The sequence below is a fragment of the Suricata suricatta genome, chromosome 2 (assembly GCF_006229205.1).
Source record: "Suricata suricatta isolate VVHF042 chromosome 2, meerkat_22Aug2017_6uvM2_HiC, whole genome shotgun sequence".
Lineage (NCBI taxonomy): Eukaryota > Metazoa > Chordata > Mammalia > Carnivora > Herpestidae > Suricata > Suricata suricatta.
The window spans coordinates 23,555,812-23,582,607 of NC_043701.1; the positions used below are offsets into that span (position 1 = coordinate 23,555,812).

The window sequence follows — 26,796 nt, forward strand, 5'->3', positions numbered from 1 at the left end:
CAGAAAAGATGGGTCAGTGAGCACTAGAGGTGCACATGGGGCTCAGTCAACAGGAATAATGACAGGTAACACCTGGAGGTCTTAATGCATCCTGACACAGGGAGGGAGAAGCTAAGGATTTCAAGACCAGTGAGTTGTTAGGCTAGAAATCCAAATAAAAGGTGGAATAACAAAGTTCCCTAGCTCAGCATCTTTCTGGTTACTACAGTCAGATGCTATATCAATCCATACATAAAAACCAGCAGAAAATATCTGTAAAAAGCCCACATTAGACAGGGCTATTTACAGAATGTTATAAACAAGCCACTACCCTCAAGAAAAGTCTGCTCTAAAATATCAGGCACACAGATAAAAAGAACACATAAAAGCATGACCTAAATTTCTTAAAATCCCCTTTCTAGCCTATAGTATAACTAGAAAATGCCTATTCCAACTTGACAATGTTAGAAAGGTTAGTTTAACATAACACCCCCAGTAGTTCTCTTCTCCTCGGAACTCGGTTCTCCCACCCAAAGGGGGCTTCTAAAAGGTAAGGCTATGAATGAATTTGGGAAGGAGGGTTATTGTGGTGGAATGAGAGTTCATTATGAAGAAATGGCACCAGATGGGGGAACAAATAAAGTAAAAAGTATAAAATCTGAGATGAGCAGCTTTGGAACAATACTCCAGATAAAGAGTCCTTTTAGGACTACAGAAATATTCTGATTAGAATCCTGCTTAAAGCAATTCTCAAATGTGTTGAATCTTCTTTTCTTTATCAGAATAACAGGTGTCACCATCGACGTCGCCTCTGTATACTCTAACTAGAGAGTACACTGGAAATGACGCTCAGACAACTAATGAGGCATATTCGCCTGGTTCCTCCCCACGCTGCAAAGGAACCTTTGATGTGAAGCAAAAACAAGCTGCAAACTGCAAAAAACAAATTTTCAAAAATTACCTGTGGCCAGCACTAGAAGACAAGAGGCATGCTACTGTTGGGGGAGAGTGGTGATTATGTCTTTCTTTGTGTCTGTCATAGTTGCACCAAAGGCCCCACTCAAACCATCTGGTTGACTGCCCTTTAGGGAGGAGGTAGGGTAAGCAATAGGCTACCGTACCATATGCTAGGATTTACTGTTGTTTGTAAATGTAGTTAACTCTTAACACACTAGTGTTCTTAGAACTCGGGACTCTGGAGATGTTGGTGATTAGACTAACCACTCTATGTGCATATTTAAGCCACTGAAGGGCTCTCATCAAAACCCAGGAACTTTTTTTAAAAGAATGAGAAAAAAATATGTGCGAGTAGAGAAAATAGGAAAAGATGCTATGGCTGATTCTCTCTCATTATGTGCCCCTCTGCTGCCTGTTTATCTACTGCCAGCACGATATTAATATCTCTAAACCGCCACGGAATTAGCACTTCTCAAAATCCACTCCCACAAAGAGGCTGCTTTGCTGGCCACCCTGTCTCCTGAGTCACCGCAGAAGCGTGCTGGCAAACACTGTCATTATCACAGGGTGGGGCCTGGCTGCATGGACACCGCCAACAGCCCCGAGTCAGCAGCTGTAGGTATTCCTATATGGTGAGAATTAATTGAGGGTGTTACCAGGAAGCCCCCAAAAGAGCAGGAGGGCGGCTCCACCCACCAACAGGCCAGAGAGAAGAATGGGGACACCTCCACCTATGTCCCCTGTGACAGGTTGAGAGTCTTGGGGACTTGAAATGTCCGAAAACAAACACCTATTAGTTACTGCATTCTGAACTACTGAACATTGACATTTTACAGTCAATACATGAGGTTTGGAGAAGAAAGCTGGAATGACTGAACAGGCAAGAAAAGATTCACACAAATACGCTTCTACATGAAAAGATAGAGAAAACAAAGCAAAACAGTACAAATGTTTAATGATCCACCCCTGGTAGGGCTGTTCAAATCAATTTAAAGAACTGAACTTGATTACCTGCACCACCAGCAGAGAACCAAGGGCACAAACCTTCCCTCCTGTATCCTGTCAGCGAACGGATTTTCTCAGACAAACCAGGTAAGGCCTGGGACTCCCACTCCACAACCTGCCCACGACCAGCCTCTCCCTGCTCTTCACAGCTTAGAGCGTAAGCCATGTTCTCTTCCCTTCTTATCCCTAATTACAGATTTCTCCTGGAGGAACAGTGGTGCTGGTGCTTAGTGAGCAATGAGAAGAGTAAAAGCACACAAAATAATAACAGCTGTCATTATTGGGTATTTACTACAAGCCAACCATGTGAAAATAACATCACATGTATTTTTTTCTTGGTGTGTGCTCCACTGTGAGAATTCATTACACCGTCTTACAATTATAAATTGACTGTCTATCTTCCTTTCTAAATTATGAGGTCTAAGAGGGTAAGGGCTGCATATTTCTGTACTGAAGTGCCTAGAACAATACTTGGCATAAAGTAGGCAGTAAATATTTTACGAATGAACTTAGTTTATTTAGGATAACTTTATTTTTTATTTATCTGTTTTTTATCATTTATTTATTTTTGAGAGACAGAGAGAGACAGTGCATGAACAAGGGAGGGGCAGAGTAAGGGAGACACAGAATCTGAAGCACACTCCAGGTTCTGGGCTGTCAGCACAGAGCCAGATGCAGGGCATGATCCCACAGACCACAAGATCATGACCTGAGCCAAAGTCAGATGCTTAACTGACTAAGCTACCCAGGCACCCCAGGATAACTTTTTAGATGTGGCAAAATCACATTTAATTTTGTCTTAATACCTCTTGAAATTTTTGAGATATTATTTGGATTATCAAAAAAACACCTAATCACTTTGGAAATACAACCCTGGAACATTATTATCGTAAGTGTCGACTAGCCAAGGTTGCCCTGCATAGAGTTAAGGACAAAAACATCTGCATGCCTTACCAGCTTTTGTCTTTCTCCTCCCCATTATCTAAAATTTGAAATGAAAGAGAATGGATGGGAGAGAGAGAAAAGAATGGAATTAGCGTAGGTCTATATACTTGACTCTCTCACTCACTTCTTTTGGCCACTAATGAAAGGTCCAGAGATTTTCCCCTTCGCCAACGATGGCTCATAACCTGACACTGGTATATTCATCAGTTGCCCAGTGAAAAAAGGAGACCATTGAATTGGGTGCCATGGCATTAGGCTGCTTTAGCCAAATTTATAAGTTCTGCTTTCTTGAGTGTATCAGTAATTCTACTCAAATTACACGTCTGGCTCAAATGGATAATTCACAAACAGCATACAAAAAGGGACCTAACAACCTTGGAAGTGTAACAGGAAATCCTCTCTCTGTATCAGCTAGGAATACAAGGAATTAGTGCTGGGACTGAAATGCTTCTACAGACTAAAAGATAAATTTATATTCTGGTAACAGTGAACCGTTTCCATCAGGCGTGGTCGGGTGTTCCTGATACAAACACAAGCAACACAGGCCTCACATACAGGCTTTCTCAAAAGGTCGCCGTGGAGTTGACATCTTCCCTCTCCACTTGTTTCCATAGTAAGCAGGTTGCAAAAAGCTCACACTTTCCCAATATAAGATACATTTGAAACCATGGGGTGCTATATTCTGCCAACATAGTGAACAGGTGTTCTAGGCCCACACATGAGAAGAGGTTTCTTCAAAAGTGGATTTGAATTACAGTAGTTTATAATTGATCACATTTTGCTTAGCGCCTACTCCAAGACATTGATAGGTCAGATAATTGTTGAAGATTGTCCTGATTACTTTAGCAGTGTCTATGTGTATAATTTTGATACAAACTTACAGAAAAATTGGACATATTGTAACAAAGACCTTGCCCTCCTTCTTTGATCCATTTGAGAGTAACCAACCTGTTATACCCTCATCCTCAAAATTTTAGTGTGCATTTCCTACAGACCAGGTATTTGCCTACAAAGTCAAAAAATAAAATGAACAGAAGGACACATTACCACCACAAACTCTACCCAAATTTTGCCAGTTATTCCAATAGAATACTTGGGGGGTGGGGGGATCTAAGTCTCCATAGTACTACCAGAACAGTTCTTTATTCTTTCTTAGGCTACCCCATGGCCTGGACACTTTTTAAAGAGTATAGGTCAGTTATTCTGGTTTGGCCGACGTTTCTTTGTGATCAGATCCAAGTTATGCAGCTCTGGCAGGAATACCACAAAATGATGTGATGGATGGATTGTTCCCTTGGCCTCCTATGAAATGCATAATTTACTGACAGTGTTCACGATCATTTGATCAGGTTTTTCCACTGTAAAGTTACTATTTTTCTCTTTATAATTAATAGGTATTTTTTGAGGAGGCCCTTTGAGTTATGTAATTTCCATCCCTCAAATTCCCAAGTTATTCATTTATTTAATTATATCAATATAATGTCATGGAATATAATTTCATTTAAAGTCATAATCCATTACTATCACTATTTGTTGTGATGTTGAAATTGTTCCCAATGTGGCCAGTGGGAGCCATGTCAAACTGGTTTCTGGTTCCTATGGACATGCCTCCACCCCCATCATTCCTTGAGCACTTCCGTGCTTTCTGGTGTAACAACATATTCTAGTCTTCTCTTGTGCAGTTTTCTGCAGCTCTGGAATTAGCCATTTATCTAAATAGCCTACATTCACATCTTTATTTCTATACATTTATTTCTATATCAATCTATATCTACTGAGAACCATGTGCGGCAGTCAGGAAAATGTGCCTCTCGGATCTCTGACTGCAGGAAGTATAATTGACTGACAGTCCCAGCTGCTGTGCTCTGAAATCCATCACTGTTCAAGCCAAGGCGATGCTTCCCACCAGCTGCTTGTAGCCTGAGCACAGCGGATACCGAGGCAGGCCTGTTGCTGAGACACGTGGGACTCCTCTGACGGCAACTCTGGCTTGAGGACTCGTTGTTGGCTTTATGGGAACTCTTTAGAACTTGGCCAATTAGACTTCTGCAATTCAACCTTCCTTTCTGCCCATCCTTTGCCAGAGATTAGGCCTGCACTGCAGTCTAATGGCACTCTTTCAGCTCCCTTCCCATTTTCCCTCAAAAGGGTTTTCCCCAATTAATCTCCTTAATGTCTTATTCTGCCTTGGCATCGGTTTTTTAGGAGAACCTGAACTAATATACCAGAAGTTCACAAAGATACCTACAACCCTACCCCAACATTACAGTGTTCATTTTCATTTTCTTTCCTTCTGACAGCACGAAACCTATATTCCATTATTCTTAACACTTTTACTTATATGAATAACCTTTGGTATATACATTCATACACTGTCTCATTCCCATATTCTGTGACTTCCAGGATTTGATCCTAACAGTAGAACTAATTTAAAGGGAATGCATCACTTGATAAAACAGAACTGGGGGAGGGGCGGGGGAGCACCTGAGTGGCTCAGTGGGTTAAACATCTGCTCTTGATTTTCGCTCAGGTCATGATCCCAGGATCATAGGACTTAGACTTATATCCTGCTCTGTGCTGAGTGTGGAGCCTGCTTGGGATATTCTCTTTCTCTTTCTCTCTCCCTCCCTCCCTCCCTCCCTTTCTCTCTCCATTCTCAGCTCTTCTCTCCCACACATGCTCTCTCTCTCCCTAAAAGTAAAAAATAATTTTTAAATAAATAAAACAAAACAAACCCCCCTAAAACAGAACCTGGGTTTACATGCATAAGTATTTCAAGAGTGGACATAGAGAGTAATACCATTACACACACTTGCACACAGGCATGCATCCCGGCCCCGCCCCCCTTCCATTCTCCATCCTAATAGGGATTAACAGCTAACTCTCATTGGCTGGAGCTCACAGATCTTCATCTAGCTGTTAGAGCTTAACATTTCCCACTTAGAAAACATCTACATTTATCAGTCACTGAGCTGTCCATGGTGATTGCAAAAGTAGAATATTTTCCTCAAAGCAAACATACACATGGACACATATTCAGAATAATGCCTATAAAGAAACAGCTCTACACCACAGTCAAGGCTCAAGAAAGGGTTGAAAGATAATCAACAGCTCAATTCATTTACAAAAATCACAATGTCCACATTAGAGGTTCATATTTCACATGTGTGCATGTGTACACACACACACACACACACACACACACACACACACAATTTTCCATACAATGTTTACAGTATCTTCAAGGCCCTGTAGTCGAATTTCATAAATTGAGCACGACATGCACGCCATGGCTATTCATTGTGAGAACATGGATCCAACAAGACATCAGGCCCCCCGTCATCCATGATCCTCAAAGACTCCAATGTCTTAAAGCCAAAAAACTGCCTTCTCATCCTTTTCATATTGGCTGTACCTCTGCCATAAAGACAGGCTTCCCCACAAGTGCTGGGATGGAGGTCCCCAGTTGACAGGGTTCCAATATTGATTTCTAACATACCAGATGGCACATCTCACTTAGCCTCAGCTACACAGGGATGTTCTACTGTGGCACTGAACCACAGAGAAGCTAAAGGGTGCTGACGTCTTTCTTTGCAAACAGGTAAGAAAAAAGGAAGGAGGGAGAGGTCATCACAGGATTTAACAAGGAGGCAAAAAACAGCAAGGACGAGAAAGCTGTTTTCTTCAGTATATTAGGTCCACCTTTAATCCTATGGTTGGCTCTCCACTCTAAAAGATAATACAGAAGTGGGGAAAATGATTAATGGCTAACAGGTCCAAAAGCCAGGCTCCCTTTAGATCTTCTTTACAAGTTCACACTAAGACCTCTAATATCTATGTCCTTTGAGGCAAGAACCTGACAATTTCAGGTGTGAGATAGACTTAGTTTTTATAGGCTGACAAAATAAGGCTATAAAGGACAAGAGTGAAATTCTAGATGAGAGGCATCTACAGACAATGGGCAATGAATAGGTCTCTTTTATCATGTTACTGTTTTTCAAACAGGCCTCAAACTAAGAAAAAGTCTTACAGAGCAACAAGTAGCTTCTGAAAACTCATAAGAAAGTCTCCAGGGGATCACACACTGCCCCCTGCACCCAGAGTCCTTCATGCTCCAATCTCCAGGGACTAAGGTCCCATGAATCTGGAACAATGATCCACATCTTCCTTAAAATACAGCCAGAAGGCACTTCCCACATAACCAAGCAGCATATGTAGACAGGAGATTCTGTTTTAGAAGCACCAATAATTAGAAACATCTGAGGTGGCACAACATCCTTTATAGATTGACCAAATCTCTCTCCTACCATAGTCCCTATTTTTTTTTACTCCCCCTTTGAACTAATGTAATTCTAAAAATAACTAAAATGAAATCTTTTTACTCTCAAAGGTTCCTTTTTCTGTTTAAAATGTCCTGATACCAGGATGACCACCAAAGGATCTGAAGAATGGCTACAGACTTTCTCAGAATTCATGTCTCAAATCAAAAACAAAGAGGAAGATTCAACTGACTTGACGTCCCTAGACAGGTTTAGCCAGAAACTAGGGTGAAATGGGGGAGAAAAGCAATAATTATCATGGGCTATATTAAGGTACCTGGAGTCTTAGCATATGACATCCTTGGTCCACACTCTGGAGATCCACCAACCCGCTGTGGTTATGTGGAACACAAATCACAGCATGGCCCACAGAGAAGCAAGCCAGACGCACGAACAACCAAGTATGGAATGGGACTGATCGGGAACACCTTAGAAGCAAATCAAGCAAAACAATCCACTGTTCTGAACAAAGCTCTCTGAAAAGTTTTAGTTTACACTTAATGAGCATTCAGAATAGGTCCAGGTTCTAAATACAACTGTTCTGTCAGGGAGAGCATTTTCTCAAGACTCGAGTTGAGATCCGAAAATCACACACCCTTGAGAAGGGCTGTCTTCTCTTTATACTTTAATGAATCCTAATCGTTCTGCCTCAGGGGGAGGAGGATGTGGAAGGAAAGAGTAAACACTAACAGAGACCTACTTTAGTTTGAAGAATTCAAAAGGATACACAATTTGAATGAAACCAAGGAAAGCCCATAAATAAGACTGGCAGAAAGGAAGAAAGAAAGACAAGACAGGAGGGAGGGAAAGAAGGAGGGAAGGAGAAAGGGAAGATGGAGGGGAAAGAAAAAGAACAAAAATCATTCTGTGAATAAATTGTTTTGTAGACAGGTAAGTCCTTGAACCCCCAGAGCACGCATCCATCAGAACATCATTACTAGTAACAGGCTTACTCCTGAGCACTGACAAAAGCTTCTCGAGTTTCAGCCATGTCTTAATGAGCAACCAACAGTGCTCTTCGGTTTTGGAAGAAAAGAAATAGAAGCAAAGCTATGTAGGGACTAGGGTTTCAAAAGTGGGGTGAAGAGATGTCACTTCATATTCAACCTGTCAAGAATAGTTAATTCTCTACCTTAACGTGTCTCTAAGCCATTATCACACTCATTCCCTTATTTCCACTCATGCCCTACATGAGATCATACCGACTCTCGATCTCCTGAAAGAACAACTAACAGACAGGAAAATATGACAAAAACATACTTGGAAGCCATAGAATTAAACATGTAACCCACTTTATAACTCTGGCTAGTAGAGAGAAGAGTGTTGAAAAATATGGGTCAAAGTGATTTCGAAAAGGAGAAGGAAGAAGCATAACATCAAATAGTTACATAAAACAGTTATGCTTACTAAATAGACAATTTTATTCTGCCCCCACCCCCACCCCAGGAGTTCTACAGTACTGTCATGTGGTTGCCACCTCTTACGTGATAGTTTCCCTTATTCAGCAATATCACGGTTACAGTTTTATAAGACAAGGAAAACCGTGGTATTATATTCTCCTCTGAGTATCGCTGCATTTAGCAGTCATATCTGAGGAATTCAGGACAATGAGGAACCTTGGATGATATATGAGGAGCATGTTAAATGTAAGTGGCAATGAATTGACATCTACCCTTAAATATCTAATATCTTCCCCAATCTGCAACCCTCAAAATAAGACAGAAGAAAAACAGTGAAGAAAAAATGTCTGATTAGTAGACAGAAACTGCATGCATGGACTTTTCTGAATCTCCCTTATACCACAGGACAGAATGCGGAGTATGTACCCAAAGTGACACTCCCTCTACGAGACAAGCATGCTTCTTTCCAGGAGATAAACAGATCTTCAAAAACAATTAAGCAATTAAATATTGGATCCAGCTTGAAGAAAGTAAACTGTCTAACAAACATGTACTCCCAATCCAGCCAAAATGGTCTCCTCAATGCTAAATATGCCATGCAGTTACATTTCCAACTCTCTGCAGGACATGTGAATTCGTATGATTCATCACCATGTAAAACTCAGCATTTCAAAAATAACACTCCCTTCCCCAGATTAAGCTTTTCTAAAATCTACTAAATCAGCTCATTCTCCTAACATCTCCAACCATAGGGCCACCATAATCCGGTCCCCTCGGCCTGATGTCTTTTATTTCCACATAAAATTAGCTGTCAAAACTTTGAACTCAAATTTCCACTGTTTCTCTCATGAATGCGTTCTTTCCTTTCTTTCTAGCCCAGTTGCAGCTCCCACTGCCTCTCACCTGGGCTACTTACGTCACCGCCCCCTTCCCCTCCCCCTTGCCCCTGCTGTGCCCAATTCCAGGCACTGTGTGCCAAAGCCTCTAAAAGCGTAGCTGTGGCGAACACTCCTCATTCTCAAACCCACCACAATCATAAGAGAGCTTTTGTTTGCAATTTTCCAATACAGTGACAATATTAAGTTATCATATATTAAATAACAATAATGGAAGGGAAGGAGAGAAGGGGGACACAGAAAGAAAGGAAGGAGGAGGGGAGGGTTAGGAGAAAGTAAATAGAGGGAAAGAGGGGAAACGGATTCTTTTTTTAGTACTATTCTGACACTTTACACATTAATTAAATCTACTTTATGGTCACAAAATCCTGATGGGTTAGGAACTCTCATCGACCCTATTTTGCAGAAACATGAGGTGCAGAAAGTTTATAAAGGTCATAAGCGACAAGTTGTAACCAAGAAACGCTATGCACACAGAATTGGCATTTCAGTGATGAAAAGGATGTTGCTAACCACCTACCCAACCTCATGCTAGAAGCATCAGATGACAGAACTATTTCTTTGATTTTCACTCAAAAGATAATTTCAGATTTAATGAACATCTACTGGGAGTTTACTATTGGATAGGCCTTGAACACACATTAATCTACTCCTGCTTGCAATGCAGAGAAGACATGTATAAACAGTAAACAGTTTTAGGCTTACCACAAGCAATCCTGTTTCTATGTGTTAGAGCCATGATTAGAAGCTAGATATTTTATTCCAATTCCAGTTTTCCTTTGACTAAACAGGGCCACAAATTAGAGTAACAGACTATTAAAGGCATTCTGCAACAGAGCCCTCATATATCTCTCTAAACCTATTCCATTAAATGCCCTTCAATCTTCTCAATCTTACTCTATTTAGCTGCCAAGTAAGTGGCTTGCATTCTCCCGTCTATATGCTATTGGCTGCGCCACTCACTTTGCACTCATCTTTGCCTTGCTGTATCTTATTTTCTTCCTTTGCATATGCATCTGGTCTTCCTAACTAGATCATGTTCCTTACCAGTCCAAAATGAGCCAAAGACTTAGTAGACACTTAATATTTATTTATTGGCTAGCTGACTGATTCCACTCTCAAGTTCCCAGGGGGTTCTGTGGGCATTGGATAAAAACAAAGTAATAACTGAGTCATAGAGTTTTTGAGCAAAAAAAATGTCCAGAGAGATAAACCAATCGAAAACTCACCAAAAAACAGATAGAGACCCAGAGAAAAACTGAACATTTTTAAATGGGTTGTTTAATGAAATGCAGAGAATGACACCACCACTATGGGCATCTAAGAGCCTTCAGATTCTCAGCCTATTTCCCTTTATTATACTGGTGTCTTTTAAAAACTCTACAAAATAGGAATATGTATTTTGTGTTTATGAATTATCCAATTTGCCCTGAATATGTTAAAAACTTAATAGAATATTAAAAAATATCTAGCCAAATATTATAAATTGATCACCCTATTACTAATGTTGGCTGAAATACATACTAAACATTTAATTATAATAATTGTAACTAAGTATAATAATAATTGTCTTCTCGGCAGTCAGAGGACTTTTTAGGGGGACAGTGAAAAAAATCTGATGACTTTTCTCTCAATATATATTCCAACACAAGGTAAAAATGTACATTGTAAACCTGAGTAAGCTTTCTTCATCCACTATTTTCTATGCTCCCCTTTCCCTTGAGAACTGAACATTTTGCAAAAGAGCAGTGTGGGAGGCATGGACAGAGGTGTGTGGTGAGAATGTCCTCAAACTTCACCCCATCAGTAGTGGTGGGGGGCATTAACTGAATGTGTATAGTCACTCAGGGGGGTCTTTACCCTACCATTGTTCTGGACTCATGAATTAATCCACTGACCCAGAAGAGGTCCTGCTACAAACGATGACTGTAGTCATTCCATACTTTTGTGCATGGTCTTTACACATGTAAGACAAGTGCCACCCCCCTTTTAACAGAGGGCAATATACCATTTTAGAAGCTTTCACCATGAAAGTTGAAAATCATCAGATGCCTACTCTGTCCATAGCAGCCAGTGCATGAACACACTGACAATGGCTCTGTCAATTAAATGCTCCTGCCTTGGGAGTGACACAAAGGAGAGGAGGCGATCAGAATTCATTTACAATGGTGTCAGAGCCACACTGCACCAAAGTAAAGACTAACCTGTTTCTTGGATCTTGACCCTTTGGAGCTGCCCTGATCTCCATCTATTATCCAAGACTGATGCTCTGGCCTTAGGTCAGTTTTCTTAGTTCCTCATAACTTCCCAACCTATCTTCTTCTTCTTTAGCATGACTTATTGCTGTTCCTTGCAACCAATAGCATCTGAATGGATTTAACTGACATCATGAAGTTGGATTCCCAAGAGTTTAAAGACAAAGTCCCTGCGCACAGTATCCTCTAACCGAGGCAACCTAGGAGCCAGGCCTACGGTGAGAGTTGGTGGTGCACTAAGGCTTGCAGAAAGAAGTCTGAAGGCCCAACAAAGGCTGTACAAGGTGCTATCTTCCCAGAGTCTCACTGTCTCATCCAAATGTCACCCCATCACAGGGTCCAAGGCAGGTGGTGGGGCAGCATAATCTTTAGCTTTCTGCTTAGGTACTTAGTATAAGGGAGGAGAACTCTACCTTGACCCCACTACTAGCTGGGTAAGGACTTATTGGTGTGATCTGGACCTGAATACTTGATTCTCTGTGAGGTTCCCCAACCAACCTGTATCCATAGAGCTCCAGTCACCTTGCTAAGGAAAAGAGAAGGGCAGGAAAAGATGAGAGGCGGGATATGGATGGAGAAGAAACAAAAGTGAGTTTAGGATGTCCATAAACATTAAAGCTACACGTAATATATGAAAGGTGAATAGTTTAATGTCAAGAAAACATGTATCTATGCTATTACTACATTTAGGTGTAGAGATCAATTATAAGTGCTTCTAAAAATGAATGAACATGGGTAAATGTAAAGTAGGTCTGCTGTTAGTGAGAGAGATATTCTACTAGTTACTTAATTTGAGTTTCTAAACAAAAATGATGTCCCAACTACATACATTTTAATGGATTAAAAAAAACAACAACACCACCAACACCAAATTAGAAGTGGTGAAATGCTTACCAGGTCCAAAATTTTGTATCATTAGGAACTATAACCATTCCATTTTAGCTTAGTTTATTTGGTCTGTTTGCTTTCCAAAATGCACACAAGAGGAAACTGACTTTCTAAAAAAAGACATTGACAGTGTGGCTGAGTCTTTTTTTTTTTTTTTAAAAGGAGGGTCTAACACAAGGCATTATCTCATATCAACACTTTCACAGGGCAAAAAATCTTCATCTAAATTATAAAAAATGAGTGAAGAGACAGGACAACAGTAAGAAATGAGTGAAGAGTAAGAAAAAACACCTTCATCTAAATTATTAAAAATGAGTGAAGAGACAGGATAACATAGTAAAACAGATGAATATGATAAAAAAGGAATGTTAAGAATAAATGTTGATCAATTCTCTGAGAGAAGTTACACACAGCATATTTAGTTATTCTTCAATAGTGAAAGCCACTTAATGTTTCTCGCTTCCTCCAGCCCTCTGCAGCCATAGAGAGCGATTATGAGCTTGTTTCATAGAGAACTCACGGCACAGAGCAGTGATTCAGGGCAGAGGATCTCGGTCTTACCCCAGCTCTCTGGCTCTTTAAACTCTTGTAAAGGAACTAAGCCTGCACCAGTTTCTGTATCTATAAAATAAGGGGAGTCGATGAGACTAGATAGAATGAATGTAAGCTAGACATAATTTAAAAATGAATGACCATTTACTGATCAATAGTCATACATATTCTATAATGGCTTCATCTTTTTACCAATATTTTTATATAGCACTAGCTGATAATATTCAAGGCAATATAGACTGTGTATCATTTCAGTAAACATGAAGGTATGTTTATACACATTTCTGGTTGTGGTTTGTGGAAAACTGGAACAGCAGGCACAATTCCTTCCACTCTTTCTGCGAGGGTTTGGAAGATCCCTATCCTTTCTGGGCACACAAACCGTGGTGGGAGAGGATGGGAGGCCAGGCTACTTCACAAATTTATTTATGCTTGACAAATATTTACTTGTTCTTGACAAATATTATTCTGTTAAACACTTTAATGTCCACTATATCTTTAAGATACAATATGTTACTGGGGCACCTAGGTAGCTCAGTTGGTTAAGCATTCGACTTTGGCTCAGGCCGTGATCTCACAGTTCCTGGGTTTGAGCCCGGTGTCCCGCTCTGTGTTGACAGCTCAGAGCCTAGAGTCTACTTCGGAGTCTGTGTCTCCCTCTCTCTCTCTGCCCCTCTCCTGCTTGTGCTTTCTCTCTCTCCCTCTCCAAAATAAATAAACATTAAAAAAATATGTATTACATTATCCAAATGTTCAAGAGAATTTAAAGAGGGGATAGAGATGAGTGCAAAAAAAAAAAAAAGGTACATAGTAGATTTTCTTTCTTTCTTTTTTATGTCTATTTAGGTTTTTTTATTTTTAGATTCTTTTATATGTTTATTTATTTTTGAGACAGAGAAGACAGAGAGCAAGCAGGGGAGGGGCAGATAGAGAGGGAAACACAAAAACTGAAGCAGGCTCCAGGCTCTGAGCTATCAGCACAGAACCAGACATGGGCTCGAACTCACAAATGGTAAGATCAGGACCTGAGCTGACATTGGACACTTAATGAACTGAGCCACTCAGGAACCTCCATATGGTAGATTTTCTATCAAGGAAACTAAAGTCCAAACTTGTGGACTCTTCACTGGCTAGTTCCTTTTACTTCAGTGAAGTACTTTTTTCAGTGGCAAGTAACTGCCTTAACTCATTAATAGAAATGTGTTCAAATAACTGGTACAAGAGTAGAGCTGTCATTTAACAGGAATCCATTAAATTTCCTGCACCTCTGTGCTCACTAGACTATGCAGAGTAGGTTTACTACTGATCTTATCACTGAACATAGTGGAAAAAAAAATCAGACTCACCTTTATATTTTCATTGTTTGCCAAGTACTATTTTGACCTACCTACCAGGCTTATGCTTGAATAATGTAAGTAGTAGCAACATGTGAATAAAACAATTATGAGATGTTTCTTTAGTAGCCCTTTTGAGATTATAGAAGATTATTGCACAGTAAATACTAACAAGAGAGGTAAACTTCATTACTATAGATATAAGGAAATACCAGTAATACTTCATTCATTTTAATTTCAAAGGTTAGAGCTAAAATGGTCTTAGTGTCCTACTCCAAGCCCCTCATTTTATAGATTGCTAATTTGAGATTCAGAGACATTATAAACTATTTAGTGACTGACCTGGACTGGAACTCAAGTCTCAGGTCATAAAGCAGGCATCTTCCACCATGACAACCTGCCCGCATTTCATACAAAGATTGGAAAAACTACTGCTACACACAACTCAGATGGATCTCAAGGGCATTATGCTGAATAAAAAAGGTCAACCTCAATGGGCTATGCACTGTATGATCCCATTTATATAATCTTTTTGAAATTACAAAGTTATAGAGATGGAAAATGGCTGTCATGAATGTTGGGAAGGGAAAGGCGTGGTAGTAGAACAAGGGAGATCCTTCTGCCTTCTGATCACTGAAGAGTTTTCTGTCTTGTGACGGTGGGCACATGGATCTACCCATGCGATCAAAGGTCAGGGACACACACACACACACACACACACACACACACACACTGACACCACATTCCTGGTTTTGACTTTTTTCCTATAATTATATAAGATATAACATTTGCAGGGGGGCTGCTGGCTGAAGGGTCCATGGGATGGACCTCTGTACTACTTTTGCAACTTCTGTGAATATATAATTATTTCAAAATAAAAGTTAAAGAAAAAGTCAACAGAACTTGAACTTACTAACAAGAAAAGCACCAAAGACTCAAAGTTCTATTTTCAATCACAATAATCTTCATCCAGAATAATCCTTTGAAGATTACAGTCAACAAAACTTGCCTTCACTTCTCTGCTCAAAACTCCACAATGGCTCCTATCTCATTCAATGTAAAAGCCAAATACCTGTAGTGGCTAGTGGCCTTACCTTGCTGATCTCATCTCTCAGTGCCCCCACCTTCACGTCCTCTGCTCCAGCTGTGATGCATTCTTTATGTCCAGGCACACTTACACCACAAGACCTTTGTCCCTGGTGTTCTCCTTGCCTCTATAGCACTTACTCCTTCACCTCATTCAGGTCTTTGCTTCTATCATCTTATCAGTGAGGCCTGTGCACCTTACTGAAAATCTGCCTCCTTCCAACCATGGAATACCTAGCTTCCCTACCCTTCTTTAGTTTTATTTTTTCTATAGTAGTTTTGTTTTTTAAACATGTTTAAAAACATGTTTATTTATTTATTTTGAGAGAGAGAGAGAGAGAAAGCATGAGAGCATGGACCAGCTGGTGAGAAGCAGAGAGAAAAGGAAAAAGAGAATTCTAAGAAGGCTCCACACCGAGCAATGCCCAAGGTAAGGCTGGATCATATGAACCGTAAGATCATGAGCCAAAATTAAGAGTTAGTTGCTTAACTGACTGAAGCAACCAGGGCCCCCCATTTTCTCTATAGCACTCTTGACTACCTACATACTTCTACATATTCTATTTATTTGTTTGCCACCACTGAAAAAAAGTTCCTGCCCCTCCAAAAACCTGATTTCTCTCTAGAGTATTCATTACTTTATCTCCAGGGCCAGGTAGACCTGGCACATCACATACTGAAGAATTAATCTGCTGAATAGACCACAAAGGAAAAAGAAAACAAGAAAAAGAAACATAAACCAAAGTAGAAAAGAAAAACAAACATGTTATGTTCATGTGGCCTACTTAAGGCAAAGGTGCATTTTAGGGATTACATATAAACGAAGCTGAGTTTCACTTAGATTGCAATCATGAGACCTTGGTTTCAATTCTAGCTTTAATTAGAAGAAACTTCAGAAAAGACGTCTATCTTTTAAGTCCCATTTTTCTGATCTATCATACCAAGGGGACTAAATTGAAGAACCTCTAGGGTCCCAGACAAAGCTGAAATTCTAAACGTTTCCACAGGAGGCAGAGAACATCTGCATTTCAGGTCTACCCCGGTGAGTCTAGAAAGGAGAGAGCCCGTAGGGAGCCATGGAAGGTATTTAAACATTTGTTCACTCAAAGACCCAGTATGTGGCAAAACTTGTAGTGCTGGGAATAAAAAGGAGCAGGAGAGAGAGAGGTTTATGACCCAGTGTTGTGACACTGTGAACCTCACAGTGAGCGAGCACCGGGTGCTGGGGAAGCACACACACAGATGCCCAGTTCGGACGTGGTTCCGGCACAGTACCTATGGTAATGCCCCCCTAAGAAGGGACATGCTAGAGGAGGAGGAAGAGGAGCTAGGAGAAATGTATGTTCCAGGCACAGAGAACAGAACAACTTCAAGAATAGTCAGTTTAAGTTATTTTTTTTTCCACAAAAATGATGGATGAGAGCCAGGGAATGTTAAATATAAACATGGAGAGTTAAGCAAGGGCCAGATCACGGATTTGTATAATCCTAAAGGCTATGGATGATTAACGAAGACTTTTAAGCAGGAGAAGAACAATCAGATTTATGTAGCAGAAAGCCAATTGCAGCAGTAGTGTGGGAAATGCATCAGAAAAGAGTAAGGCTAGAAACAGGAGGGCCAGTATGGAGACAGCAGAAACCAGGCAGTGAGGAGGAAAAGGCTGGAATAAACCTGATATATATATATCAGTAGATAATCAGGTATGGAGATTGAGAGAGAGGGATATAAAGACGACACTTTGATTAGTGGAACATAAGACTGACTAAATGGTGGCACCATCAATCACGACATGGGATCATTCAAGTATAGGAATAGATTTTATAGGGTAGAACATGAGCTCAGTTTTAGCCATTCTGAGTTTTGGTTTCTAAGCAGTGAGATACTGGATAGATTGGTGGGGAAGCCAGGTGATAAGAACTGAGCTAGAGATCTAGTTATGGGGATCAGCAGGATCTACTTGAAAACTGAAGCAATGGGATGAATGGGATCGCCCGTGGAGGCTGCAGTGGGGTTAAGAAGACTGATGAGGAGGGAAGCCAGGGAAGCACAAACATTTACGGGGTCCTCAAAAGTAGAGTGAAGAGAAGTAATCACTTGTAGAAAGAACCCAATCAAGTATGTTGTACCAAAAAAAATTTTTAAAGATTGTGGTAAGTTTGAAGTACTGCAGAGATCAAGTACAAGCAAGGACTGAGAAGTGTCCTTGAGGGAAACACTGGTCTCCTAGGTAAGCTCCGTTTCAATGATTTGGAAGGGTCAAAGCAGACGGTAAAGGGATGAAGAGCAAATGGAGGCAGAATTAAAATTGCTTTTAACTCTTTTAATTTTAATTACCTTGACTATGAAGAGAAGGAGAAAAGTTGCTATAATAGAGAGGATTGGAGGATAATTTTTTAAAAATTAGTTAAAAGGAAAGGGGCTAACTGATGGCACAAAATCCCTAAGGAGACCAAGAGAGAGAACTGAGAGCATGTATGCAGAAAAATTAGTTTGAGAAGAAAGAAGCTGAAATCTGTCTGCCATGGAGCTGGGAAGGCAGGAGATAAGAAAGCAAGCAGGGGCAAGACAAGTCTGCAGCCAAGAGAACAAGTGTAAGGCATTTTCCAGATAAGGCCATGTTTTCTCCATAAAGTAGGAGACACGGCTGTCTGCTGAGAATGAGGGGTGAAAGAAGAAAGTAGGGGGCTTGACTGAAGATAGCTGTGAAATCTAAAATAGCTTTTTGTGGTGAACTAACATGAAAACAGCATTTATGTAAAATTAAGCCAGCAGCATTATGCAGGAAGAAATGGAGATGGGAAAACCTGCAGTTAGAAAAGGCTTATCGAGAAGGCTACTGTTTTGATTTAGGACTGAGTTGCTTGGTACAAGGAGTAGAATGAGGGCAAAAGTAAGTAGGCAAGAACAGAATAGGAAAGGGGATTTGTTAACAAATAAACGAATCCACCACACCTTCCTAATTAAACTGCTTCTCCCAACCCCCCAAAAGTCACTAAGGCAGGATCAAACATCCTCAGTTATTTCAGCTCTGGTGAGAACTAAAGCTATGGATGGCTTGGCCCTGCCTTGCCCCTGACTTTTAGGCATCCCAGTCCAAACTGTTTGCTCCCCTTCTTGAACAAAGGTGCATAATCCAATTTACTGACCCATTAAACCTCAATGACCATGCTTATTTAAAGCACATCTGCAACTATACCCTGTATGAGCAGGGATCAATTCTGACAGCTGTCCAATCAACCTGGACAATTCTTCACAATGATCCCAGTCTGGTTCTTGGCTTCTGTCCAAGCTCACTACGTCAACAGACTGATATGAAAGGATATAAAGTCGGTTGAAAGAAGATTGTACTTTAGTGAGCACTACAAAAGCGGGGTCCGCTCCACTGCCTGGAGTACTTTTTAATAAGTTACACAGGTGATTTGGGGGAAAAAAGTTTGAAAGCCACCAGTTTTAATCGGCGTTAGTATTAAACATAATAGTTTGGAGAGGAGAGTAGGACATACAAATGGTAATGGAAAGCAGATATACGGTCAGTTAGGAGGAGGGATAAGCAGAGAGAAATAAGTAAGTTGATAATCATCAAAGCTCTGCATTAACAAAGTACTGAGGGAAAATCATTTACAGAGAAAAAAACCGCAGGAGCAAGATGGACCCTTAGAAATGTGAAACCAAAGGATTTAATTATGTCTTTTAAATACATATACATTAAAGACAAGGTATGGTACTTAGAAAGAGCACATTCATTTTCCTGCTCCTCTTTTCACCTCTCAAGTTTATTTCTCAAGACTGGCAATCAACAATAATTTCGATAGCTGTATGGCATCTTTTCTCTGAAGAAATAAGCAATACACTAATGCTTTGAGGGACGTTTCCGCAACCTACTTCTACTCTTGATCTTCTTAAATTAACCAAATGGAAAGAAACCACCTCCAATGCTTTACAGGTAGGAGGAAAGAAGTCTGGTAACTTCAAAAAGGCAATGGGCAAGGATAAGTAAACCACAGAGAAATTCAAGGAAGCCAGCATATGTGCAGATGTCCTTAGAGGGACACACTAATGCAATCACCAGTAGTGTTCATCTCTCAATGGAATTCCTGCCTGACTGCTGATCTGGGTGCACGCTAATTTCCCCCATGGTGAATACTGCTGTTGAGATGCAGAACTCTCCACCATCTGTTACCCAGAATTAGCATAATGACAGATTATCTAATCCCTTACATTTAACAGATACAAATGGTGCGCCTATAACACCAGTTCACGCATATCCTTATTCATGTGGTCTATCTCCACCCATAAAAATTGATCCTCCCACCCTGCTGATGATGGATCTGATCTGGAGTTTACCCCCAATCTTGCTTAAAGAGTCCAGGTGCTTTGCCATGAGATGCTTTCCTAAAATATTTTATTCGAGAGTGGGAATACAGCTGTTATTCCAGATGCATCTGAAAAGGGCATGACGAACAAAAAGAAAATCTGTCTCTAGGAGACTGGCAAATCTACTATGCAGGGCAGTGTTTCCTTGAACTAGATTCAGTTGAAAATTTCAAGAGGAAAAACATATGGTTGAGTCAGGGCTGATCTGGGGACAGTGACAAAAGGGAGAAAGGCAAAAAGAAAGAAATCATAAAATTAAATCGGTAGCAAATAATACAATACTAACAGGAAAACTCTGCTGTTTTATAAATTCAGGGGTTCTAGACAGACCCAAGGTAGCACTATACAAAAACTGGGACTCGACACCTAGAAAAAACAAGGACGTGCTCATAGGACAAGTAACTGGAAAACCACAGTTAGAAGTAGAACAGAGAGTTGCCTGTGCCACCAAACAGAGGAAGTAAATGGTTATATCGCCAGTGACTGGTGTAGAGACAGTTCAATTAGAAGCAAGTGAAAAACCAAAAGATTATACTGAAAACAATTTCCAAAACCCGCATTTCATCTCAAAGTGAGCTTCTGATAGGGGTCAAGAGAAAACATCACAAGAGATGCAGTTGCACGGAAAGAGGTGGGGAGGGGAATGGGACACGAACGGTGGGAAGAATTTCTTGTTCATTTTGAATATATAACTCTTTGGATATAAGCGAAATCATCAAACATTTATTTAAAACATTTATTAATCTAGAAGTATAGTTTAAAACACATTTCAAAAGTATTTGTCCTCAAGCTATACTCTCTACAAGTGTATGCAACAAAGAATGTTGCAGACCCACTTTTGGAGAGTTTTCTTTCAATTTCTCCTCCATCTTAAAATTTTTATGTGTAACAGTTTTGCATCCACATATGATGTTGCTATCAGAAATGCTTTCCTAAGTCACAAGGATCCATTTTCATTAACGTTTGGATGCCTGGTTTTACTACTTGTTCTACAGGCATCTATTCATTCTTCCATAGCACGAGTCCTTAAAACAAGGGCTGCAGATTCTTAGTGTGTTTTTAATTGAAGTATGGAACACAGCCACACCCACTGTTTGCATATTGTCTGTGGTTGCTTCAGCACTGCAAAGGCAGAGTCCAAGAGTTATAACACAGACCACATGGGTTTCAAGGCTAAAATATTTACTATCTGATCTTGTACAGAAAAGGTTTGCCACTCCTGCCTTAAAGTACTGCTTTTTAAGGAGAACTATTTTTTTCAAATAGGCTCTGTTCTGGGCCCACATGAGGCTTGAACTCATGATCCTGAGATCTGAGACCAAGAGTTGAATGCTTAACCAACTAAGCCACCCAAGTGCCCCTTTTTAAGGAGAACTTTATTACTTTATTTTAGTTTATTTATCTATTTTGAGAGAGAGAGTGTGCGCGTGAGCGCGAAGAGGAGGAACAAAGGCAGGGAGAGAGAGAGAATCTCAAGCATGCAGAGCCCCAGCTTAGGGCTCGAACTCAAGAACTGTCAGATCATGACCTGAGAGATCAGAATTGGATGCTTAACTGACTGCACCACCCAGATGTCCAAGAAGGAGAACTTTAAAAGGTCATTTCCTGGGGCACCTAGCTGGTTCAATCAGTATAGCATGCAACTTTTGATCTCAGGCTTGTGAATTCAAGTCCCACATTGGACGTGGAGCCTACTTAATAATAGTAAGGTCACTTCCTATGACACCCAGCATTTGCAGTTAAGGGGACATACTCACCAGAGAAAGTTTTACACCCTGTAAAAAAATTGGCTCCATGTTATTAATCCTGCCATGCGATTGTCATGTGGAACTGGCTGAGGTTTTATCAAGCTCATCGATGTGTTCAAAATAAATGGAGGAAGCACTGGGTAACATAAGAGCCTCTGGGAAGTTTAAAGTGGTGACTTCTCTCCTCAGCAGCGGCGTGGGGGTGGGGGCACACATGACGTTTACTTAGAGTATTACACTCTAGCCCCGAGACGCAGAGTACATAAATGAGCCCCCTCTTTCGGGAACATTCACAATGCTACCATTAAGAGTAAGGAAAGCAACCAACACTGTCCTCTCTGCAGCAGGAAAGCTGGACTTACAGCACCATGAATGTCAGCTCATGAAGCTGTGGTGAGAAAAAAACAAGATCGGCTTTACTAGGAAAAAAAAGTTCTAAGTTGCATACATTAAGACACACATTCTCCAAGCAAGCATATTTTAGGAAATAACTGAAAGGATGAGCCTGACTTCACAAGTGAGAGATCTGTCCAGCAGATGAAACTATCAGAGCAGACTCCTACTTCAAATCCAGTGGGCCTGGGAAGAGGTCACCCTGAGCCGATAAAGAGATGATGCTCCCCCTTCGGCAGCAGTGCTCAGCCTGGGAGAGCAGCCACCCAGCTGCGGCACTCCCAATCACACATGCCACCGCAGAGGCAAGATTCATGGCTTTGGTGGTGATGGTCCAGTGTTATCCAATATGCATGAAATCAAAGTTTTCATCATTTCCACTGGTCAAAGGCCAGTGAGTGATAAATCCCAGAATACTAGGATTGATGAAGGACTCATTAAAACCCAGCATTAAATCACTTCTGTAGCCAATGCTGAGAGTGATGTCTGTAATACATTACAAGGCTGATTAGAAAGAAACAAGTTCCAATTTAGAAATGAATTACCTAATTTTTTTTTAAAGCTGACTGGATGGCTATCAGCAATTTTGTTATTACAGGAGAAAGAGTGGGTAACATATACGTTATGTCAAGAATAGGAAATTATCATCTCAAAATCCTAGGAAACAGAATTTGGAGGTAAATAACTTGTGACAGAAAAGAAGACGGAGAAGTTAAGTCCTGACGCTGGCCAGATTTTTTATTTTGGCTGTGGGGTGTGTTTACGTATGTGCGTCAGGGAGCATGGGTAGGGGGGACACGACTATTTACACTTTATGCTCAGGAAACAGGTTTAATCAGCACATACTGATTATAGTCTCACTATTCCTGCCAGACTCAAGGAAAAGTGAACTTATTCTTCAGCTCATGTTTTTTGGAACTGCCATACAGTATACTTTCCAGAAAAAGACTACTCAGATGTTAAGATGGAAGGTAACCTGTGGAGAATGCGGAAGAGGGGGAAGAGGGAAGGATGGGAGATGACACCAATGAACTATCTGCTCGTCCAAAATGAGTACTGTCTTACTGCTAGACATAATCTATCAATGTGAAAAATAAAAGCCCTCAACAAATACTCTAAAGTATGGTAAAAACATGGAGCTGGCTCAGGTGGGTAAGTTTCTGACCTCCCTATACCTACGCAGTTTCTGAATGGGAAAAACACAGCTGCCAGAGGCTTCTATTTACTAGTTAAGGTTCTATCTTGGGGCAGTGCACTGGTTAGATGTTGCCAAGGAGATGCTAGGGCCAAAAGTGATAGGCAATGATTTTCAACCACACCCTCTCACACACAAAGCTCATCAATGCAGGTATGGTAAGGAAAACAGCTCCAATTCAAACAATCCAAACTGAAACAGGAATACTTCTTGTTCCAGTCTCTCCCCCTCTGCAAACCTACTGTAAGTCAAGATTGACATCTCTCCCTGAAAACAAGTCTTGAAGAATTCTCTAAGACCAGGTGATACAATGCAAATTCTTATGTGTTATAATCAAGGAATATTCAACATTATGGCACTGACTAGTTTCTTATACCTGTATATACCAGCTGAATATACCAGCTGAATAGAAGAATAGAAAGGCATGTAAGAAAACAGCCAGGGTCAAAAATGTGGTTGTCTCGAGAAGGGCATCAGCATAAAACAGCAAATTACTTTAGGATATTTAGACTAAAGGCTGCCACATAATTATGCCTCAATCACCAAAACATACATCATTAATTTCAGATGCATCAATCTCCACACCAAAACAGAAAACAATGAACTCCAGGGCTTCTTAAATATTTACCTATGGGCTTGAGTCTTTAATAAACCCCACAACCAGCATTTATTGTGTCTAACAAATGGACAGATTATCCTTGAATTTCCTTGGTCCCCAAAAGTATTTAAAAATACAGTTTGGGTTAGTTAGCAACAAACGACCAACAACAAAGACATTAACACTTTATACTGCCAAAGACTTCCTCCTAAGGAGAAGAATTAAAAAACAAAACTAAATCAGTTACCAATTAGATGAAAATCTATGAATCTGATAATTAGAGACAGAGGTAAAAAGCATATTAGGTCTAAGTTCAAAGCTCTCTCCAATGTTGTTCGTGGTTATTTCAGGTAAGCAACTTCACCTGAGCTCATGTCAGCGGCTCATGGCAAAGAGGCCACTAACACATGGGCAGTGATCATGAAGAGTTAGCCATCTGGGTCAAGTCTGATTCTGCAAGTCCACAGACTTTGAAGTAAACTAGCATTTATCACCAAAATCCTGGGGAGGGGGAAATCCATGGCTGGCTCTTGCGCAGCCAACGCTGGGAGCTCTGGGCACCTCAGGACGACTGGCACAAGCACCACAAGACAAGGGGCAGGAGAAAGCCCTACCACAGGAAAAGGAAGTATGAGCTGGGACACCCACGGCCAGAACTGAGATTGGCCCCTGCCACATCCACGCGGGTGCTGGGGAGGCAGGAAGAAGTCGATGCCTTGAGGCTGTACATGGGGAACTTTTCCTGGGGCTCCAAGTGTCGACGGTGCAAAAGAAGGACTGCTGATATTCTACAAAGCAAGCCACCAATAAACCAGTCAGCACCAAAACCCTGGCGAAGACAGGACACCTTACCAACTGTGGTATGAATCCCACTATACGCTGTCCCTGGGCTGTGAGAAAGGGGCCAGCTGACTGTCAAGGAGAAAGAGATTTTAAACAAAAGACGATCAAAGTAAAGGAAAAAGAATGCGGAAAGCAGCAGTCTTGTGGAGGAGCAGTGCTGGGGGGCAAGCCCCTTGCCTGCATCACTTCGACACCAGGCCAGTGCAGCAGAGCAGATGGCTATGTGTTAGAGGGCAAGGACTTGGAGCTCTAAGGAAAAGCAAAGCCCAGAAAGGCAAATAAATTTTTCTACCTTCTATCCTCAGTCATGTAATAAAGGTGTTTATTGCTCTGGAAAGAAAAAAAAAATCCACGGCTAGACTAAAGCCAGTGGGAAAACTTGTGGCTTCACTGCTGCCAATCTCACCCCTAATCACACCCCTAGTCAATGTTCTCTTTCTTAAGAGCCTGACAACAGGTTTAAAGAAAGTTTAGATTACTCAAAAGAGATCCTAAGAGATTGAGAAAGAATATTAGCAATACTGTTTACGCCACTTTCTCTCTGAAAAATGGTCAGATAAAGGCCTTAGGCAAAAAGGGTGAGTGAATGACTTCCCAAGGTCATTCTACATGCTGAAGGCAGAGCTAGAAATAACCAGTACCCCTTTAGCCCCTACACGGCTGGCCGTGCTGTGTTTATTCTAAGCAGAGTTGGTGCAGGAGAAATCAGTGGAGGTAAAAGGCTCTGCTTAGGGACCAAAGCTGATCTGAGAAAGATGTATATTTATAGTTTCTTTTATTCTTCCTATTATCCATATCTATATTTATCTGAGAATACAGAAGAACGTTGGTTTTAGAATCTATTTCTTCTAGACTTTCTTTCATAGAGCTTATTAATACTGGCTGCCATTAGAATCACTATTCAAAACACTAATACCAGGCCCTATGCCAGGCCAGTAAACCCAGAATCTCCAGGGGTGAAGAATAGTATTTTTAGAGGAACAAATATGGGTCCCTAGATTTTAAATATGGGGCACTATTCTTTATTTTTAAGTGCCCCAGGTGGTTCCCTCATATAGTTTTGAGAAAAACTGCCCAGACAGGAAAGTTCAACTAATGTATTCTTTTTCTAAATTTCAAGGGACCAAGAATGAACTAGCACAACTTAAGGTCCCTAGGATCATAAATGTAATAAAGAACCTGACACTCCCTAAAGAATGAGAACCTAAGAATTGTGGGTAAGCAAAGACCAATTTTTAGAATTGGTTTAGGAACAGCAGGCCTATTGGCTCAATTTAGGGCAGAGGAAGACAAGGAATGGGTAGTGAGAGCCGCCAGAGAGAAGATTCCTAAGATCCCATCTTTGTCTCTTCAGAATAGAACTGCTAGTTGCCATGTGGGATTTTCTAGCCAGCTGTGATGACCAGAGCCCCCTCTAAAATGTAGGCATCACGTGAGGAGGAGGGAGTTCTCCGCCTCTCAGGGGGATAGGGACAAATAAGCAAACTTGTGGCCATTATGACAAAACCAGGCCTACGTACCCAGTTTATTAGCCTGACATTAAACACCACTTAAAAACAAAACAAAACCACCCGCCCACACAAACACACACCCCAAGACAGAAAATTACATAATGGCATCTGGAATGATCTGCTTTGACAGTGAAAGTCAAACCAGTCAAATCACAGAGGTCTCGTAAAGACTAAAGTGGGGATGGGGTAGCCCCAGAGAGTCATTTCAAGTTCTCTATTATAGTTCATGCAAATGTTGAGAGACATAAACAATGCCTTGTTTAGTGGAAGAAGTTCAAAATACTGTAGGGTCTGGAAGGTTGTCATTCTGCTCTGAGAAATACAAAGTCACTATTAAGCGAAAGTGTAACTCCACGTTCTTTTACAAAGTCCAATCAATCTAGAGAAGGTAGAAAAAATTATCTTGGCGTAGGCTGCTTCTTAGGGTGGAAGCTCAAGAGAAGTTTTGTCATATGGGTCAGAAAGAAAAAGACGGCCCAGTAAAGAATTCCACTACCTGTCCCGTTATGGTTTATAGT

General features: G+C 40.8%; 1 protein-coding gene and 1 pseudogene across 1 annotated transcript in view; one reads left to right on the top strand and one right to left on the bottom strand.

The window, feature by feature from the left end:
- Positions 1–26,796, bottom strand: part of SND1 (staphylococcal nuclease and tudor domain containing 1) — a 413,215-nt gene that overhangs the window by 189,942 nt on the left and 196,477 nt on the right. The window lies entirely within an intron of this gene.
- LOC115303922 lies at positions 59–25,049 on the top strand (annotated as a pseudogene).